The sequence below is a fragment of the Macrotis lagotis genome, chromosome 1, assembly GCF_037893015.1.
Source record: "Macrotis lagotis isolate mMagLag1 chromosome 1, bilby.v1.9.chrom.fasta, whole genome shotgun sequence".
Taxonomy (NCBI): domain Eukaryota; kingdom Metazoa; phylum Chordata; class Mammalia; order Peramelemorphia; family Peramelidae; genus Macrotis; species Macrotis lagotis.
Genome location: NC_133658.1, coordinates 4,000,583 through 4,017,620, shown reverse-complemented (window position 1 = coordinate 4,017,620; position 17,038 = coordinate 4,000,583). Strand labels below are relative to the sequence as shown.

At 44.1% G+C, this 17,038-nt stretch overlaps 1 long non-coding RNA gene across 1 annotated transcript; it reads right to left on the bottom strand.

Moving 5' to 3' along the window:
* Nucleotides 1-2,687: 2,687 nt before the first annotated feature.
* Nucleotides 2,688-16,654, bottom strand: LOC141512574 (uncharacterized). Its single transcript, XR_012475528.1, has 3 exons — nucleotides 16,573-16,654; nucleotides 8,977-9,095; nucleotides 2,688-3,092 (listed from the first exon to the last, which is right to left on the bottom strand). It is a non-coding gene; the product is annotated as an uncharacterized LOC141512574 (long non-coding RNA).
* Nucleotides 16,655-17,038: the final 384 nt, after the last annotated feature.

Sequence of the window (17,038 nt, the reverse complement as noted above, 5' to 3'; positions counted from 1 at the left end):
GGCCCATTTTTCTATCCATTGTGCTACCTAACTGCTCCTAATCTAACAATAATTTAATCAAAATCTAATAATTAATCATCTAAATCAATTATTTAGGCAGCTAAGTGAAGCTAGAACTCAGGATGATACATCTGAAGCTTGAGAATATGACCCTGAGCTCTAATGAGTCTTTTGGAGATGCGCCACAATGAAAGTTTGGCGAGATAAGAATCCACAAAGACTATTCAATGTCACCAAAGAGCCAGTATCTTCTACATGTCTTTTCCTCCCACTAAGCTGAGTGGTAGGATCTGGGTCATACATGAGGCTTTCAGTTCTTTCTCCAGAGCATGTCTGAATCCTTGCCTTCTTGTGCATCTGCCCAAGGTCAGGTCCCTGTGACCCCAGCTGGGCTATTTGAGCCGTCTTCAATTGGCCCCCATGATTCTCATCTTTCTTCTCTCTGGCATGTCCTCCATTACATCCAATAGTGTGAACTTCCTAAAATAATGTAACCTGTGTTCCTAGCTTCAGGGGGCTTCAGGAGTCCCCTATTGTCCATAGAATGCCACACAAATTCACCAACCAGGTCATTCCAGCTCCTCTTGATTGGTTCTCTCATTTCCCTTCATTCTCCATCTTTCACCATGATTCCCGGCCAAACTGGCCAACTTTCTCTGCTTCTGCCTGGCTGCCCCCTCACTTGCTGCACTCACCCTGTTGTTAGTGTGAATAAAGTTCTCCTGGTTTTGCTCATTTCACTCAGCATCAGTTCAAGTCTTTCCAGACCTTTCTGAAATCCCCACCTTCATGATTTCTTATCCTTTATAATCTTATGTATTTATTTTATGCACTTAAAACCACCCTTCTGAGAAGAGGCCCCAGGTTATTCCAGACTGTTGTCAAAGGGTCCAGGACACAAAAAGGGTCCTGATTGTCAGCTCTGGTGAAGCCCCTCATTCATTTTTTTTTTCTGACAGAGGTGATGAGGCCCCAGGAACTACAGTGACCTGGCCAAGGTTACACAGGTGGCAGATTCAGGTTGCCAACTCAAGTCCTAGGAGTTAATAGAGGGTCTCCTTCTGCCAATCCAAACCTCCAGCAAGAAGCCCTGAACAAACAGCATCAACAACAGTCCACACACACTCCTCCACACTCATTCACACACACACACACACACACACACACACACACACACACACACACACACACAGTTTCTGATCTTGTGTAGCTCATAAATAATCCACTAGGTTCTACTTAAAGACCTCCTTGGGACAGAAGGAGCGCCTCCTGCCTCTTGAGGGAGCCCTGCCCACTTTGGGCCACTCATCCCAGCTAAGATGCCAGCCCAAAGCTTAAATCTAAACCTGTCTGTTTGTAAATCTCACTATCTTCCCTGCTTGTTTGGAACTCTGCCCTCTAGTACCAGTCTAGTGTCTTTGTCAAGAAAACCTGAAGGGAGGGAGGGAGGGAGGAAGGAAGGAAGGAAGGAAGGGAGGAAGCAAGGGAGGGAGGGAGAAAGGAAGACTTCTGCAAAATCTCATACTCACACAGCAGATTCATACTAATCCCTAGACTTTCTCTCACACACTGGCTCACACAGACATTCAGAAACATGCTCACACACACACACACACACACACACACACACACACACTCACAGACTCAAACACTCACACACTGCTACACACACACTCACAGACTCAAGCATTCACACACTGCTACACATACACACATAGTTACACACACACAGTTACACACACACACACACACACACACACACACACACATCTTCAAAGGCGAGGGACCATTCAGACCCAAGTTGAAGACTTTCAATGGGTGCGGGCCATGGGCTAGAGGGGAAACTTTCCTTTCAAGGCAGAACATTTGCTCTTTGGCCCTCTCAGGTCAGGATGAAAGCTTCCCCCTGGCACCTGCACCTGCCACACTGAGCCTCTGTGTTCTAAACTCTTCCAGACCACAGAACTTCAAAAGCCACTGGACACATGCTTCCCTCCCCCCAGATATTTCATTCTCCAGGTGGAAGGCCCCCATTTCCTCCCACTGACCTCCTAGCACTGCCTTGAATTTCCTCCCCATCCCGCAGAATTCCAGTGCTCTGCACCATGAACACCCCCCCAATTGTCTTACAAGGGGGTGCCTAAGATAAAACTCAATATTCCAGCTAGGACAAAGACCAAAGACATAGAAAATGTTCTTATATCCCTATTCCTCACAGCAACCATGGGAGGGAGGTGTTATTATTAGCCTCATTTTTTTCTTTTCTTTTTCAAGACAGTGGGATGAAGTGACATGCCCAAGGTCACACAGCTAGGTAATTATTAAGTGTCTGAGTCCAGACTTGAACTCAGGTCCTTTGAACTTCAGGACTGGTACTCTGGCCACTATACCACCAAATTGGCCTTTATCATCCACATTTTACAGATGAGGAAACTAAGGTTTAGTGATTTGCCCAGGGTCACCTGGTTAGTAAGCATCTGAGGCTGAATTTGAACTTAGGTTTTTCCTGATTCCAGACCCCAGTACTCTATCTAACTTAGCGACTACCACCAAATGCTGCCGACGCACAAAGAACCTACAATCCATTAAAATGTTTTATTTTTTTGTCTTTTTTTAGCTGACCTGCAATTAGTCACACCTCTCTTATCTTAGACTTATGGAGGTGATATTTAAGCCCCAGTATTTGATTTATTACATGCCACATCCTGAGAAGCAGCCAGTGGTATATAGACTGTTGAGATCACCAAAGTGGGGTGGCTGGAGAAGAGAAGAAAGCTTCTCACAGTCTTGGAAGAGTTCAGCTTCAAGGTTCTTCTGGGGTGCCCTGCAGGCCAGGTCACCCCCATCATGCCTCACGTGCCTTTTGTGGCCTGTTGGATATGAGAATTGCTGGGATGAGTTCCTCCATGCAGGGCTTGCATTCCTTGAGATGGTGACTGATGAAATGTGCCATCCCCACAAGAGCATTCCCATGCAGCTTTGGCTTCCCAGGGCCATATCTTGGACGCCGTCTTCCTTTGGTCCTTAAGACTAAAATGGGAGACTGGGAAACACTAGTCAGCCTTATCTAGAATCCAACCCCAGATTTGGCACTGTTGAAAACAATTCAAAAATTCAAGTCACACTAATGCAATTTTCTTTCTTGGTCCAAAAATAACTTTCTTCCCACCCCCAACCCCACCATTTGCCTTAGAGTTCAGAAGCTCCCCAAGGGCAGACATACTGAGGAGTGAACTTCCATGAGGGGAAGGGGGTTCTACTCTGCCCATGGATTCCAGCTACCTTTACCCCTCTGTCCCCTGGCAGCATGATCTATCCTGTTAGACCATTTTTAATAGATTTTTGAACATGGGAAATGGTCACCTTGACCCCTGTTAAGGGTTAGTAAACCTAGCAGAAGATGGCAGGACTCAGAACTTCCAGGACTTCTCTCAGACCCTCGATGTAGGCAGCTGCCAATGGAAGGATGAGTCCACAGGATGAAAGGGAATCTGACCATACAGCAAATTCTTATGTGTGGTTAAGTGGAATCTCTAAATCGGTTGATTTCATTGATAATCAGTGAAACATAAAATCCTAGTCTTAAGAGGCATGTCAGAGGCCAATTCATACCCAGAAATTCCCTCTAGAGCATCCTCAACACACCCATAGCAGTCCATTCTGATTTCTGTCTCTCTCTATGTCTCTCTGTCTCTGTCTCTCTCTGTCTCTCTCTGTCTCTGTCTCTGTCTCTCTCTCTCTGTCTCTCTGTGTCTCTCTGTGTCTCTCTGTCTCTGTCTCTCTCTCTCTCTCTCTCTCTCTCTCTCTCTCTCTCTCTCTCTCTCCATCTCCACTGTCAGATTCTCTTCATTTCCACTCCAAACCCCAACCCTTCTTGTTACTGAGAATGAAATGTACAACAGAAACTCTCCTTGTCACTTCCTCATTTCTAGATGGATGAATTCACCTTAGATCAAGGGAAGAAGCTGGGAGCTGATCAAATTTTGACAAAGAGAGAGGTGGGGGGAAAGGCAGATAGATAGATTCAGAGATAGAGAGAGAGAGAGAGAGAGAGAGAGAGAGAGAGAGAGAGAGAGAGAGAGAGAGAGCTCTAGTTATCTAGATATTTGAAGTTTCCCACAAATACATCAGGCTCTGAATCCAGTTTATGATTTGTTCCACAAACTTCTCAAATACTTCCTCTTTCTGGCCTGGGGTTCTGTACTCTATTCTCATGACAAGATTCAGTTGTTTATTTCTCTCCTGAGCTTACCCCAGATGCTTTCCAGTCTGCTTCCTCTTCTGGCTTCCAAATTCCCTGTTCTGAGCGCATCTTTTCATATCCATTGTCCCCCCATCCTAACCTTTTACCTTTCCTGAAGTTCTGCCAAAGGCTAGGATTCACAGGAAGACATGGGGTATGAATCACAGAGCAAGAGAAGGGCTAGGGAGTTGTCACCACTAGCACTGAGGCAGTGCCCACTTCAGTGTCAGATGTCATGTATCCATAGAAGTATTGAAATAATGTATAGGAAGATGTGAGAGTCATGTAAGATGGACAGGTAGGGAGATATTCATATCAAAACTGTTGGCATTGGAGCCCACCTTACTGAAATCTACTCATACACTGATCACTAGACAGCCATCTCCTACCAGCTTTGAAATGCTTCTTGTTGGCCAGTCTTTCATTGTGGAGCAAAATGGCAACCAATCAAACCCTCCAAATGACAAACCTCAAATAATCTTATAATTTTAAGGAAATTATCAACACAATAGATATTCTACGGAAATATCAATCAGAAATCATTTATTAAGTAGAACATATGGACCAGGGATGCAAAAAGAGGTAAAAATAAAATAATAGTTGTTGCTCTGCAAGACCTCATATTATAATGGGGGAAGTAAGATGCAAATCATATTTAAGATCCATACAGAATAGATGGAAGGAATCTGAAAAGGAAAGGCACTAAAGGCTAGAGAACCCAGGAAAACCTCCTACAGAAAAGAGAGTTTCAGTTGAGTCTTAAAGGGAAGCCAGGAAGTGAATCTTAGGAGAGAGAGAGAAAAAATGTCAGTCATGGGTGATGAGCAGAACAATGTTAGAAGCAGGAGATGGGCTTCTGGATAGTGGCCAGTGGATCTGGGATTTAATATTGGATCTTAGCATGTGTGGAAAGGAGTCAGGAAGACAGAAATATAGGAAGGGGCCATCATGGAGAGCAAGGTCTTCTTTGTTCAAAGAAGACTGAGTTAGAAGATTCTTCAATAATCCATGAGTATTAGGGACATTTTTCCATATTGATCAGAGACTCACCTCCCATTTCAAGAAAGCCAATTTGTGATGAGAGACAATATGGTGGAGTAAACACAAGATCAATTTTAGAGTCATGGGTTAGCCATGAATTCAGCTCTTCAACCCCAGTGACTTTGGACAAAATGCTTGGCATCTTAGAACCTCAAATTCTCTTCTTTAAGATGGAGTAAGTAGACAACATGGCCTCTCAAGTCACTTCTAGCTCTAAACTGGTCTTGTTTGCATCCAATTCTCTTTCTAAACTTCTAGTGCTAACCTGGTGGTTCTGTAAGCCAGGCCATGGGTTTTCTGGATCAAGAAAAGAAATTTGAGTAAATCTTGGCTAAGGCTTCCCATGTCCTTAGAGATGTCTGTGTGTGTGTGTGTGTGTGTGTGTGTGTGTGTGTGTGTGTGTGTGTGATGGAATCAGTCAGACAAAGCTGAAGTGTTTTTGCTGCTGGCTGAACTCATGGCCTCTGGCTCTTGGGCACCAAGTTCTTTGAGATTCTCAAGGCAGGGACAGGGCTCTTATCCAAGCAAAAGGTGTCTGAGACAAGCCTGGAAAAATAGAAGAGCCAGCCCAGATGTGGCCTGGGTTCAAGGGACCAGCGCTGGTTTGCCATGAAAGAAGTATTTGAAGGTCCAGATGATCAGTGGAGGGGTTTCTGGGAGAGGGGGATCTAAATGGTGGCTGCCATCAGAACAAGAACTCCACCTCGACCTTTGAACATCTCATTGTTCTGCTGGTTGATGTCTGAGACAGGGCCCCAACTGGACTTCTTGACAACAGGCGGCATCTCTCAATAGCGAGTCAATAAACCCCGAGCCACTCTTGGAGGCGCCTAAACAGGAGGGAGCTAGTAGCCGTCCGGAGCTGTCATCGGTGACAGGCCATGATTCATATCTGTTCTCCCTGCCCATTTGGCCGCAGCTTTGAGTAAACACTCTTCGTCCTGCTCACGATCTCTTTATTGCCACCTCCCACTAATAAGCTCAGCTGCCAAGACGAGCAGCCAGACAGTTCATTTACCTCCCAAACTCACCTCCAAGTAGCCGGCCCCATTTAGACAAGGCTCCACAGAACTACTGCACATTCTCAGCAGATGGAACGAGGCTCCCCCCAGTATTTACATTACACCAGGCGGATCCCAGGATGTGAGCTTCAACGAGAGGTCGTTGAATGAAATATGATGGTTGCAGCCAGCTGGGAGCTCAGATCATGGGAGCAGGCCATTTATGGTGAGAGATGGAGCTGGGGCGGGTGCTGCCTCAGAAGCCAGGATGGGCCAGGGTACCCCCTCTTACCCTGATGATGAGGAGGACACAACCCAGGCTATGTTCCCAGGCCCCATGGGAAAACTTTTATAAGTCTGATCCTCCCAACATAGCTTCCAGAGGAGGACACGTATTTTAGTCTGTATCTTCTGCTAAACATACAGTAGCTTCTCAGTTCAGAATCAAAGGATACTAAGCTAGAGATGACCTTGGAAATTGCCTCTCCCAAGTTCCTCACCTTAGAGAGGATCCTGAGGTTCCTCAGGGAGGCCATCAATAGTAACTCACCTTTCCATAGCAATCAATCACGTGATCGATAAAGACTGAAGTATCTACTCTGAATCTGGCATTGGGCCCCTTGCTGAGAGTACAAAGAAAGGCAAACACAAACGGGCATCCTCAGGCTCCCTCACTCAAACCAGTCCTGGTCCAAAGGGACTGAATGGGGAAGACAACCTCTAACTCATTAGACACATTCAAGATGCCTATAGAGAAGATGGAAGGACCTCACCTCCAGGAGATAAGGTGATGGCAGGGAAGGTCTCCTTCCAAAGGTGCCCTTTCAATTGGGATAGAAAGAGAAGAGGAAGAAGAAGAAGGACTTGAGGAAGAGGACATGGAAATTCCTGTGGGAGAAGCAGCAAGAGGACTCAGATGTCTGAACCGTACAATGTATGGAGAGGAGCAAAGTGTTCAAAGAGTGAACAAGGGTCAATGTCCTTCTATTTGTCCCTGGGGATGATAGGGAGCCCCTGCATTTTGATGAGTACAAAGGGGATGCTGTCAGACCTGCAGTGTAGAAGGTAGAAGGTGGATTGGAAAGGGGAAAGGGAGGTCCATGAGAAGGGCAAGGCAGCAGGCAGAAAGGTGCTGATGGGCCTGAGGAAGGGCAATGGGAAGAAGAGCCAACAGGAAAGAGCTGTGGTAAGAGGACCAAAGATCAAGTGTGGTCACAGATTTCTTACATGGCATAAATGACAATAAGAATTTAGATGGACATTGGAAAACTGGGGAGGGAGTGACAGTATCCCCCAAAGTAGCAAAGAAATTCAAAAAAGGGGAATTTGGAGGAAAGATGAGTTTGGGTTTGGACATGTTAGATTTACAGGGTATCTCTTCTAAGATGCATTTACAGAGAGATTATCATTAAACTTATGGGAGATGAAGAAATGAGATAAGAGAGAGATTAGAGGAAGAGAGAGAGTGACAGAGACAAAGAGAAAACCAAATGGAGCCTTGGGGAGCACCCATGATTAGGGAACATCATAGAGATCCATTAAAGGAAATGCAGTTACCAAAATCTCTTATTCAATCAGCGCTAGTGAGGAAAGGGGTACAGGCCCTGTGATTTTCATTGTACAAATGGAGAAAGTACCTAGTACCCAGTAAAGTACCTAGAGGGTCATAAAGTTTGAGTAACAGAGGTAGAATTGTAAGCTAAGGCCCAGATACTAAATCCAGGGGCCTTTTCACTTTACTCTCTGCTCTTCTTCTAAAGATCAGGAAACTGAGACCAAGAAAGACAAAGCTACTTAACCAACAACTGCTTCAAGCAGAATTGAGGCCAAAACCAGGGCAAATGGGGGTACCATGTTCTACAGTGGGGTATCTCAGAGAAAAACTAGCAAGAAGCTATTTGGAGCAAAAGAATCATTTTTTCATAAGCCACAACACATTCATACACATACACACAGAGAAGGAAAAGAAAATCATAAGGTGAGGGGTAGGTAGTGAGCTCAGGATGGAACCCACCAAGTCAGCCACTTGAGACTGATTGGATTCATGGGGCAGTGAGGAAATAGGGCCCAATGGAAGAGAAGTAATGAAGACATGGGATGTCCTGGGGAGTGAATCACAGGGTGGTACATGAATTGATGGGATGTTCCTAGGTGTAAAAAACAACAAAGGAGATGAATGCAGAGAAGCAAAAGAAGACTTTGATGAGTTACTTGATGGAGTGAATGTAACAGAAGCCAGAAAACAATATTCAAAATGATTGTGGTAATACAAATGGAAACAACCAAAATACAACATATATTCATATTCATTATATACATTTATATGCATATATATATGCATATGCACATATAGATAAATATTTATATTTACTCAAATGAGTATATATATGTGTGTGTGTACCTTTGTGTGGGTAGAGAGAGAGAGAAAGATAGAATGATAGATGTGGATAGATAGATTATGGATAGATAAATGTGGATAGCTAGCTAGATAGATGATAGATAGATAGACAGATAATAGATAGATGGATAGATGTTAGATGATAGATACATAGATAGATGATAGAAAGATAGCTAGCTAGCTAGATGATGGATAGATAGAAAGACAGACAGATAGACATATAGATGAATATGTAGTACTAACTCTTCTCTCCTCAATAATCTGAATGAGCTTCAGCTATGAATAGCTCCTACCTTCCTCTAGGATTTTCCATGTGGAAGATTTCCCTTCCTCTATGGTCATAGTAGGCAGGAAAAAATTGAAAAAGGCAGCTCTCAGTTGACTTAATCTCTTTACTGGCAGATGTCAGTCTCTGGGAATGACAGGATGAAATTGCCATCATTGCCATGTTTATATGAACCAAACCACTTTGTTTTGATGACAATGTAAGTTTTGAGTGATTTCTTAGTTTGACAGATTTCTTATTTGCAACCACATATCAGTCCTGGATGGTATATTCCACCAGGGCCACCTATCGTAGCTTTAGTATTCTTTTGTATCCTGACTGTGAGGAGGGAAAAGACTTCTATGGAGACTGGTGAAGTTTGATATACAAAAACCATTCCATAGTCAACTTATCAAAATCAGATGGCTATAGCTGCCTTAGATCTGGCACAGCTCATGCTTATAGCTTGTAGACCCATAAGATGAATCTGGGTTTTCCAGAGATTTGGTGTTTCTAAGAAGAAATCTAGCTAAGATGCTATTGTGGTTCTAGTCCCCAAAGCAGAATCAGCAAGAAGTGGGAAGCCCCAGAGACAAGTCTATCTATGCAGCAGAACCTAATAACAGTGTCTGCTCTACCAGGTCACTGCCTCAAATGTTCCATGCTGTCAAAGATGAATCTTTGAGACGATGCTAGGTTCTCTGTCTACAGGGTACAAGAATGATATTTTCACATGTGCTGACACTGCAGGGTCTTAGTGTCCCATCTCCAAACAATCCCCAGCTCAGAAAGATCCCAGAGTCTAGGTCCATAGGACCTGTTGGTCCTGGAGATGCTTCTGGTTGACTTCAGTATCAATACGTCTAGGACTAGTTGAGCAAGTGATAAGATGGAAAGTTATTGGGGATAAAGAGTTGTCTATCCCCCTCACTTTCATGAAGGGAAGGAGACAAGAGAGTATTGTAGCAAATGGGAAAGGAGGAGACTTAGTCACATCCTTCTGGGTGGTCTTATGGTCTTTCTTCTAGTTCCCAACAATTAAAGACTTGTACTCTTGAGGCAACAGATGTAACTGAATGAATCGTTCTCTCTACCTTCCTGAGGAAAGTAAGGCTAGTATGGGGAGAGGTCAAAGACCACTGAGTCTCTGATCCAGAAGAGAAGCCCAGCCTAGTGACCTCCCGCTAGTCCTCAAGTCCAGTCTCCTGCTTCCCTAGCAAATTGTTAAGAGAAGTTTCACCACAAAGGCAAAAGGCAAGTGCTGATGGTCAAGCAACAAGTGGATTTCCTCCTCTTTGTCTCAGAGAGCAGATCTCCCAGGGGGAGCAAGCAGAGAGTGGGGTTTCAGTCTAGCAGATGTCAGCCCCTGGGCATGGCAGGACGAAATTGCCAGCATTGCCATGCTTATGTGAACCAAACTACTTTGTTTTGATGACAATGTAAATTTTGAGTGATTTCTTAGTTATAACAGATTTCAAGAAAGATGAAGAGTTTCCAATGATTAAAAAAACTGAATCAAAGAGATTAGATGAGCCTGGAAATAATCACTGATTGAAACTTGTCACTGCATCTATGGGTCCTTCTGTCATCCCCATCCATTAACAGACCCACATGACCATATCCACTCACACAATATGGCTGTTTTCTCTAGAGAGTTCTATCAGCAGCAACTGACCATAAATTCTGGGTGACCATAAATTCATGGATTTGTTTTTTTATCGTAAAAGCTTAGATGCCTCACTCATTAAGTGTGACAGTGGCACAAAGCTGGACAAAAGAACTAACCCACTAGATGATGAAGTCAGGAATCAATCCATCAACCAATAAGAATTTATTAATCATCGGAAACCATGTGAAGCACTTGAACCAAACAGCTCTTCATGTGCCCAAGCATTGGTCCCAATCTGATTACAAGAAATTCAATAGGGACAAATATAAGCTCTTTTACATGGGTATATAACAGTATAAGATGGGGAAAGTATTGCTCTGAAAAAGATCTGGGGGTTTTAATGGGCTGCAAGCTCAGTGTGAGTCAGCACGATGGTGTAGCAGTTATGAAAAGCAAATGCTTTGCCAGACCTGCAGCCCACTGGTGCCCAAGGTGGAAGAATAATTAGGTAGAAAAGCTGAAATAAAGTCTCCCAGATGGCCCTGAAGAAGGCAGAGGGAACAGTGGTAAAAACAGGTTTAGAGGTGACAAAGCCGCTTGGAGGCAGAGGAGCTGCCAAGAGCTTATCGAGGCTCAAGGCAAGAGGATTCTGCTTTCATCTTGGGACCTGAAAGACCCTGGGGCAGAGAGGAGGGAAGGTTCTTCTTTCTTCCCATTGACCTATGTGTGAGTCTCTGGGAGTTGGATTCAGAGGCAGGTGCTTTTCCTAGTTAGTCATTTTGTTGGTTTATGTTTCACTTTAATGTTCACATATTTTATGTTCAGGTCCCACTTGGTCTGGATAAAAGAGACCTTAATGGGGGAAACAAAGATGGGTAAATTGGAGACCCAGGAACACCATGATATATAAAATGCGGGACATGAACTAGATGACCTCTAAGGTCTCTCTAGATTCATGTTGTACAATCCTAAGGTCAACCCCTTCCTCTCATATACCAGTCTTCCTTGGGAGCTCCATTGCTCCCTTCACAGTGGGCAGAGCATCTGGCAGAATAATGAAAGCTATCACAAAGGTGGACTAGTAAAGTCACAAACTAGCTAGTTATCAATGTCCACCCCAGGCCACTTCACCAAGTCCTACCAATGACCCAGCCTGACTTCCGCCTCAGCCTGGACTTTATCCTCAGCTGAGCTCTTATGGATCATCGGATAGAGTTTATAATGAGCATGCACTTGGGTCCAATGGCCCTTGCATTAGCCTCCCTCCATAGGATTTTATCTACAAATATCTAGGTTAAAATAAGCAGCTATTCCCCTTCCAAGCAAAAATAGGATTTTATAGAGCACTCGTGAGGACATAAGAACCGGAATCCGGAGACCTGAGTCCAAACTCTGGGTCTGACAATTACCAGCTGGGTAACTTTTGTTAATCTTTCATTTTTATTTTAATTTTTACTGCACAAACATTTTTTTCCTCTCCTCCCTTCCACCTCAGTTTTAAAACTGGAAAAGAAAACCATTGTAGCAAATACACATGGTCAAGCAAAAAGAATTCTCCTCTTTTCCATATCCAAAAGTGTAGGTCTCTTTCCTGAATCCATTGAAATTAGCTGTGTAACCTTGAAGAAGGCTTTCCCCTGAACCTCAGTATCATCATCCAAATCTGAGAAAACACAGCTCCCCTCGGCTTTCTTCCAATGACATTGAGGTGTGGCCTGGCAACATGCAGAGGATCCGATGCAGAATCATAACACCCCAAATCCATCCTTGGACATTTAGCTGCTACCTGGATACTGAGGCCCTGACCTGTTGAAAGGGAAGGTTTCTTGGACCAGGAAAGGCTTCCCCTGGCAAGATCCCTGGTCTATAGAAGGAGGGGATATCAAGGGTCCTTGTAGCATCCCAGGTGCTCAGAGGTCTAGCTGTTGGAGCCAGAACTTGAGCCAACCTTCCTGGGAGATGATTGACATAAAGACCCTAATGAGAGGAGCTCTCCCTAACTGACAACCCACCTACACAAGCACCCCTTTAAGTGGTTGCTTTTAGAATTATGTATTTTACAATGTAGGAGGCAGTTAAGTGACTGGGCCTGGAGTCAGGAAGATCCAAATTCAAATCTGATCTCAGACATTTATCAGCTTTGTGACCCTGGACAAGTCACTTATCATCCATTTTCTTGAATGACCTGGAGAAGGAGATCTGTAATCTTTGTCACCAAAACCTCAGGAATAGAATAGTCCACAGGGTCCTGAAAAGTTGGACAGGACTGAACAACAACGTGTGATGCACTTTTTAGGGAGTTGGGCCTCAGTATGTAGAGATGTGCGGTCACAGGGAGTGGGACGAGGTCTGTGATTTAGCTTCACATCTTTGTGTTCTAAAGGTCTAGAATGAATTGCCCATCATTATGGTGGGGACCTGTCAGGGGCAGAACTTGAACCCAAGACTTCCTAAGTCTCCATCCTCTACTACACCTCTCATTTATTGCTATAGTGTCTGATTTAAAACTGGAAAACAACCCATTGTGGCAAATACACATGGTCAAGCAAAAACAATTCTCCTCTTTTCCATATCCAAAAGTGTGGGTCTCTTTCTTGAATCCATTGAAATTAGATGTGTAACCTTGAAGAAGGCTGTGAGGGAGCAGATCTCCACATTGTGAAAAGGAAACCGAGGCTGAGAGGAGAACTTGTCCGTAGTCTTCTAATGCATCTGGACCTCGGGTCGACAGCCATCTGCCCCCCAAACTGACAGGAAGTCATGTCCCTATTGGTGAATGATAGAACTGCCCCAAGCTCTGTCCAAACCTGAATGGAGATGCCCAGATCCTGCAGAGACTCCTGTCATCCACAGAAAATATCCCAAGAGAAGGAAGTAAAAGAGAGGTGTGGTCTCAGGTCTCACAAATAGCAGCACCCACTTCATTTTCTGAATTGCTTTAAAGAAGACTCAGAAGCAATGGGCTAAAGCCTGTGGTCCTGGACCCACAGAGCTCTCAAAACATCTGGTCACTAGGCAGCAAGGGGAGCACAGTGTGCCCATGTTCTGCCAGGGCGTCCTCTCCATGGGGCAGGCATTGGCACCTCTTGGTGGCTCATTGGGAGAGGAGGTTTCTGGGCCAGCTTTGAACCTCTTGGTCTGGTTCATGGCCAGGCCGAGGAGGAGAGGTGTGGAAGAAGATGAATATTGTGGTCATCATTGTTTTTTATGTTTTAAATGGAATTTAAATTGGAATTCATATAAGCCTAGATGCAGGGGGAAGAGAGTTGGCTGGCAAGCTCCAATCTATATTAGGAAAAAGGTCAGGAAAGCTTTTGCATGGAGGTTGCAGTTGGAAAAAATTCTTCTGTGCCCTCAGCAGACCCATCTGTGGCACTGAGATTACTTCTGAGGACCACAGCATCCACCAGAAGGCAACAGATCTGTGGAGGAGTCTTCAAACAAGCCAGAGGACTGATGCCTTGTCAGTGAAGTGTTCAAGGAGTCAGGTCCAGCTTGGACAAGGGGCTGCTGAGCTCCCTCCCAGCTTTGAGCTCCTGGGGTATGATTTCTAAAATTAAATCATTCTCCAGGCACTCCCACCACCATGCCTGTCTTGAAGCTGTGACCTCATCTGGGCATGCCCCCCCTTGGAGATCTTACTCATAGCTTGGAGTCCCCCCCACCCCCAAAGCCTTTCTGGATCTCCTCAGGCAAAAGTAACTCCCTCTCTCTTTTTTTAAAATTTTCATTGCAGTATTTTACAAGTACATGTGAATTCAGCATCTTTCAAATTCATCACATTTAACCATCTATTTATAAGCTACTAGGCTAAGCTCCCTTAAGAGGAGGTCCAGTATCTCAGCATTACCCCCAGTCCAAGTCCAGTGATTTGAGAATAAAATAATTGTTCATTGAATGACTTTTTTAAGGTGTTTTTTTCAAGGCAATGGGGTTAAGTGGCTTGCCCAAGGCCACACAGCTAGGTAATTATTAAGTATCTGAGGCTAGATTTGAACTCAGGTCCTCCTGACTCCAGGGCCAGTGTTCTATCCATTGTACACCTAGCTGCCCCCTTGTTGAATGTCTTTTTAAAACTTGCTCTGTGAACCCCAGAGTTACACAGATTAGTGATGGAGGCAGGACTTGGACCCAAGTCTTCCTGACATCAGTACCAGTACTTTTTTCACTTTCACTTTCATACAAAAAGTGAAAGAAGCTGAGGATTCAGAGAAAGGATCTTATTTCTTGATTAGTGTGGTCTTTTCCCTGAAGAAGAGAAAATTGAGCCATAGTGAGGGCAAGTGACTTGCCCAAGGTCACAACCCAAGGTTGTAAGTAAGTCAGAAGCCAAGGTTGACTTCAGTCTCTAGCCTAGGGACTTGTCCTGCTCCCTTGCTGCCTTTTCTCCTCTGACTGTTGTCTTACTCATAAGAGAATAATATTTTTGCTTAAGTGAGAAGGGAGGATACAATCTGCCTTCTCCCTCAGAAGGTCACCAGAATACCTGAGCAATGAAAATCCAGAAATTAAAATCTGCCTTCCAAATCACATCCATTCCTGGTGTCCAGGATGTCGAACATGAGCGTGGGGGCGGGGGGTCTCCCATCCTCTACAAGAAGGGTAGGCAATAGCAAGATCAACAACTCACATTTATACAAGATTGACACTGTTGTCTGCTATGATGCCAAAAGCTTTCCAAATATTATCTCATTTGATCTTCACAGTGGGTCTCTATTATTATCTTCAATTTACAATTGGGGAAACTGAGACAAACAGAGGTAAGTGACTTAAGTGATATAAATGTTAAAATTTTCCATTACACAGGAGATGATGGTCCATGCATCACTGATGATATCCAAATAGAGACTTGGTGGACACACATACAGAGAGTTGTGGAGGGGGCTTCTAGAAATTGGACTGATGGTTGCAGAGGTTCCATCCAGCTTAGAGAGTCTGCATTTCTGAGACCCTTAATTCTTTATGATATAATATGGGTACCACTTGCTCTCAGGGAGACCTGAACATTTGCCAATGTCTAACTTAGCAATCATAAAGACACATGAGAAACAGAAAATGAAATGAGATGGGAAACTAGGAGGGTTTGTTTGGAGGAGGCCGTGCCTTCAAAGGATTGATAGGAACAGATATATTCAGAGAAAAAGAAGGGAGGTAGGAAGGCAGGCAATACAAGACCTTCCTCATTCTCCTTGATCTCTTTAGATGTCTCCCTTCCTCCCCTGAGCTTATTCTTTCCAAGGCTAGTAGAAACAGCCTTGGGCCTGCGTTCTCATACTCTGCACGTCATTAACTGACTTTGTGACCTGGAGCAAATCTCCTTCCTTCTCTGGCCAGCGATTTCCATGTAACTTGGGGACAGCAATATCTCCTTTACAGGCCCCACAGAATCATTGTGAGGATGTTATAAAGAGCCAGAGAAAGACCCACAGCAAATTAGATAGACCCTCTATGGAAAAGACAAAGATAACTGAAACAGGGACCCAGGGCCCCCATCGGTGAGATCCCAGATACACAAATAGGACAGCTTTGCAAAATGGAAAAGCTGACCTTTCCTGGTCTCCTCCATGCATATGTCTCTGAGATGAGTTGTGATAATTCTTCAATCAATCCACAAGCAATTATTAAGGACCTACTATATGATAGGCACCACAGATACAAGGACAAAAATAAAATGCACCTTACTGTCCCCAAGCTCATGTTCTAATGGAAGAGATATGTCCCTAAAAATATAGATGGCATAAATATAAAATGATTAAATACAAACAGATGCACTGTGGCAACAGCAGCTTTGGAAGGGATGATAACTTATCTACACTGTATATTCTCCACTAAAATGTCCTATACATTTCTTGCCATTTTGTAAAACATCCTGTGAAGGGAGATAATATTCCAAGTAATATTTCCTCATTTTCCAGATGAGGAAACTGAGAGCTAAAGGAAAAAGTGACTTTCACTAAGCCAATGTGAAGAAGGACTCTTTCCTTCTCTGAGTCTTTCTCTTTGACCATACAGTACCTCTGAGAGTCTTGCCCACTGTAGACATTCAACAGTTTTTAAATGGATTGATTGTGAATCTGCCATCCATTTGCAACATCTATCATCATCAACATGCAATAGAGATATTTTTCATAAATGACCTTAAGGGAAAGTATCCTGGACTGGTCCCCAAGGGCATGAAGTCATCAGGGCTCCCTCCCTCTGACTACAGCCACAATCATGCATTGTTTTAGGTTGCCATGGAGAAGACTGACAAGTGAAACAGGGGACCTCTCTCCCCTGGCCCTCCTCCCTTTCTTGGGTTGTCCTCCAGGGTCCCAAAGGATTCCATGTACCTTGGCCATCCAAACTTGGCTTCCAAAAATGTTTACACCCAAGCTCCTCTCAGATGGTTTGCCAAAGGAGAGTCACCCACAATCAGTCGAGAACCCGGCAATGGCCTAACCCTGGGAGGGAAGGAGCAAGAGTGGGGAACTGGTCCAAA